Source organism: Otolemur garnettii, unplaced genomic scaffold (assembly GCF_000181295.1).
Source record: "Otolemur garnettii isolate 467f Iridium unplaced genomic scaffold, OtoGar3 scaffold00012, whole genome shotgun sequence".
NCBI lineage: Eukaryota > Metazoa > Chordata > Mammalia > Primates > Galagidae > Otolemur > Otolemur garnettii.
The window spans coordinates 21,579,120-21,584,085 of record NW_003852407.1 but is presented as its reverse complement, the minus strand read 5'-3'; the positions used below and the strand labels follow the sequence as shown (position 1 = coordinate 21,584,085).

Sequence of the window (4,966 nt, the reverse complement as noted above, 5' to 3'; positions counted from 1 at the left end):
GGGTTAAATGCTTTATATCCAGGAAAAAAAAACTGTGTTAGAACCAACTTATTCATCATGATTATCTTCCTTTTCATTTTCATATTCTTCATCCTCATCCTCCTCTTCATCCTCTTCATCTTCCTCATCTTCCTTCTTTTTCTTGCTTTTTTCAGCCTTGACGACTTCCTTTTTCAGTGCATCAGGCTTTCCCTTAGCTCGGTATGCAGAAATATCCTTTGGCTCCCGCTCTCACAGCCATTGCAGTACATTGAGCTCCATAGAGACAGCTCCCGGGCAAGTGAGAGCAGGATCGGCACTGGGCGACTTTGTGCCTCGCTGAGGAAAAATAACTAATCATGGGCAAAGGAGATCCTAAGAAGCCGAGAGGCAAAGTGTCATCATATACATTCTTTGTGCAAACTTGTCCGGAGGAGCACAAGAAGAAGCACCCAGATGCTTCAGTCAACTTCTCAAAGTTTTATAAGAAGTGCTCAGAGAGGTGGAAGACCATGTCTGCTAAAGAGAAAGGAAAATTTGAAGATATGGCAAAGGTGGACAAGGCCCGTTATGAAAGAGAAATGAAAACCTATATCCCTCCTAAAGGGGAAACAAAAAAGAAGTCCAAGGATCCCAATGCACCCAAGAGGCCTCCTTTGGCCTTTTTCTTGTTCCGTTCTGAGTATCACTCAAAAATCAAAGGAGAACATCCCAGCCTTTCTTTCCATTGGTGATGTTGCAAAGAAGCTGGGAGAGATGTGGAATAATATTGCTGTGGAAGACAAGCAGCCTGATGAAAAGAAGGAAAAATACCATGCTTCTTTCCTACTGTACTAGGGGGCATAGCCAGAGAAATAAGGCAAGAAATGATTTGAAGTCTAGAAGATGTGGAAGGAAAAAATTAAACTTTCTATTTGGAGATGATATTGATACTGGAAAAGTGGCACCCCAGCCAGCCCAGCGGAGCAGGACTTGAGGACCTGCCACCTCTGTCTTGGTGGCAGCAGCCGGCAGAGGAACCAGCAGGTTGGAGCAAGCGGATGGGAGCTTCCCTCCTCCACCAAAGGCTCCAGTAGAGCGGCGCTAGAGAACCTGCCAGCTCTGCTTTGACGGCAGCTGGCACAGAAACCAGCAGGCTGGAGCAAAAGGGGGAGCTTCCCTCCTCCAACAGAGGCTCCAGTAGCCAAAAGAACTGAACAGGTGCGGGGAAAGACACTGGCGCAGTGCTGTCTCCTCATGTGGACTTCTGGTGATTCCTCCAGTGCATCCCTGATTGGTCTGTTTTCAAAACCTATTCATGATTAGTCTATTTTCAAAACCCAAAAGCTCATTGGACAACTGCTCCTATATAAACCAGAGACCCTGAGCACAGACGTGGGCAGATCTCAGGAGAAAGAGCAGAAGAGCAAAGAGGTTTGGCTCTGTAACACTTGTATCCTGCTTTATGAGATTTGCCCCTTTGTAAGAGCTGTAAACACTCACAAGGGGGTTCGCCCCTTTGTAGAAGCTGGAAACACTCACAAGGGGGTTCGCCCCTTTGTAAGAGCTGTAAACACTTACAAGGAAGTTTGCTCCTTTATAAGAGCTGTAACACTCGTATTATAAAACCTATCTTACTGCTAATCCTACTCTACAAGGAGGTTTGGCTTGTTATAAGAGCTGTAACACTTATACCTGTTGAATAAAACCTATCCTGTGGTTCATCGCTTCATTCTTCGAACCGCCGAGACCAAGAACCTGGAAATTCAGTATCAAAAATCTGGTATCAATATGGAATATGAATATAAATCTTAGGATACTAGAAATTGTGAATTTATTTCTAGATTATGTTATGTAAGACTAATATATAAAAACAATTGTCTTTACGCTAATAATAAAAAATAAAGTAGTTTAAAAATTACTGTACACTAACTCAACCCAACAGCAAATACTTCAGATGACTTTAACAAAACATGTTCAAGACCACTGAATTCTACAAAATGTCACTCAGAGCAAATAAATAAACTCAGAAATAAATGGAATGGAATGTCTGTGTTGCTAACATATTACTTCTATTAAAATTGATCTATGGAATCAACAAGATTTCATTCAAATTCCCAGCAGACAGTTTTGTCGAATTTGGTGTGGTGACTTAGAACCACACTACCCAAACCGAATTAGTGTGGTGACTTAGAACCACACTACCCAAACCACAACTACCCAAAACAAATGTTAAAAGAAAGAACAGTGTTGGAGGACTTGGAAAGCTGATCTGAAGACTTACTGTAAAGCTACACTAACCACGCTCATGTGACTGTTGTGTTAAGATAGACACACAGATCAATGGAACAACATAGAGAGCAGAAAAATAGAGTCAGGCACATATTTTAAATAATTTTGAAGAAGGCACCAAGTTCATTCAATGGAGAAAGAATATGTCTCAGCAAATAATGTTGCATGAACCAGATATTCATGTAGAAATTAAAATTTGATGCTTACCTCACACTATAATCAAAAATCAACTCCAATAGATCCACAGATCTAAACATAAGTTTTGAAGCTAAAACTGTAAACATTTACTTTAGAAGGAAACTGTAGAGGAAAAATACGTTTGGAAATTTGTGGTAGGTGAAAATTTTTTAGGGACACAATAAAACACATGAATTACAAAAGAAAAAAATGAATTTCATTAAAACTAAAAAGTCATGTTCTTCAGCAGATATCATTTGTAAAATAAAAAGGTAACAGATCAGAAGAAAATACATTTTAAGGAGGCCTTGCATTTTAACAATGTAAAGAACTCTAGCAAATTAATCAAAAGAAGAAAACAATTTTTTAAAGTGAGCAAAATATTTGAACAGAAACTCAGTTACGTACTTGCCCAATAAACACAAACATAAGAGCTAAATACCAATAGTCATCAATTGGTGACTAGTCATCAATTGGGCAATCCAAATTGGAACCATGATAAGATAACCCTACACATCAACCAGATTGGCTAATATTGGAAAACCTGACAATAACAAATTGTGATATTGCTATGAATTATATGTAATCCTTCTACATTGCTGGTAGGAAGGCAAAATATTATGATCACATCAGAAAATAGTTTTGTAATTTCTTATAAAGCCACAAATTAAATTCACTTGCCATTTGACTCCAAATATTCTTTCCTTGGTATCCATGTAAACCTAAAAATAAGTAAATACAGAAAATGGTCCAACAGAAAACTGTAGAACCTTTATTCATAATAGGCAAGAACTTAAGTGCCCATCCACGTATGAAAGGCAAAGAACTGTGGAATATCCCTACAATACAGTGTATTACATCAGTAAAAACACAAACTGCTGGTGCATGGAGAAAAGCCCATGGAGCTCATAAATGTATGGAGAAATTAAACCATACCACAAAAGGCTGCAAACTATGCATTTTCATTGTGTGTGGGGGGTGATATTTAAGCGTTAGAAAAATGAATTCATAATGACAGCACAGAAAGGAAAGCCCGGTGCTGAAATTGGGGGAAACTGAAAAAGGGCAAAACTTTTTGGAGTGATAGAAATGTTTCTTCATTGTGGTGATGGTTACAAAGGCTCATGCCTTTGTTACGTCTCTAAGAGATGGGTATAGTAGACTATATATAACTCAAAGGCTGTTTAAAAATTGTGTGTGGAGCAGGAGCCAATTTTAGGAGCGATGTCTTGAGTAGGTGAGAGGTGTTGAGATACAGTGAATAAGTGCTGTGATTTCTTTAGAACTTTATCCTTTATAAGTACAAAGATATCAGAGTAAGTAGACATAAGTAAAAATTGCAATATTATAAAATTTTTAAAACAGCTTTACTCTCCTTGAAATGGAATGAGACTGACACTGGTGGCAAATGATAAGATGATTGAGAAAAAAAGATACAGAAGAGAGTGCAACTATTATATTATAAGAAAGATGTGAGGTGGCAACCAAAACAAATGGGGGGTTATGTTTGGGGGTGAAATTAGTCATCCACTTGTGTCTGTTCTCAATCTACATTGAACTTTTAGGCAGAATTTTTGAGTAAGGAGCCATAGAAAGTTAATCTGGGTTTAAGCTTTCGTTTAGCTATTCTTTGTGTATTTGTTTTTTTTCAGGTGAGTAAACAGAGCAGAGAGAGAGAACTGGCTTTAGAAAGAAGCAGGATTTATCTATTGTTAAAAAAAATAAAGGAAATGAGAATGGGGGTGGTTAGAATCATGAAGTAGCAGCTAGACAATCTGAATTAGCTGCACAGAAAATAATATAAGCAGGGGGACTAGGCAGTGAAAATGTGTCCAGCTTAGTGGGTAACGCATCTCATCGCATTTCAACTCCAGGTGGAAAATGAGCAACAGCAGTTTACAAATATAGGAGAGGAAGCTAAAAAACACAGGAGAAAAAGCTAAAAATAAAAAGTTTAATTATAGCTGTAACCTGTGGCCCGTACAAGGTTGTGGCTTGCATACGGACAGGATGGAAGAACAAGAAACCCTCCCCCTCTGCACTTATTTTTTCATCTTTCCATCTTTTTTATCCCTCATTATCATCAAATTATGAGCCTAATAATTGTGCCTACATCTTAGTTCTGTAGTGATCAATAAACGAGACTACTGTTGGGCACTTCTCATGTTATTAAGTGCCTTGTCAATATTTGCAAGGGTGAGCTCTATTTTTAATGTTTACTCTATGATACCTCAGATCATCCTCCTTATTAGTTCCTGTACTAGTGATTTTAGATATCATCACTAGGGCGATTGTTATTAGTTTCTGTCATAGCTCTGCGACTCTTTCATATTGCTTAAAATTTGGCATGATTTCTACTGAATTTACAGTATGTTCTAGCGTTCCCCAAATTGCATGCTAAATAAATATTTCCTAGTGAATTATGTAGTTTTGTAATTATGTAAATGGTGTCGCCTCAGTAACGATTTACCAGAATCTTGTACATAAAACAGAACACATGTTTGGGAGAAAGTCAATGTATTCCTGTTGGTTTAGCACA

At 38.1% G+C, this 4,966-nt stretch overlaps 1 pseudogene; it reads left to right on the top strand.

Moving 5' to 3' along the window:
* The first annotated feature begins 335 nt into the window (after nt 1–335).
* LOC100957592 lies at nt 336–816 on the top strand (annotated as a pseudogene).
* The last annotated feature ends 4,150 nt before the right edge of the window (nt 817–4,966 follow it).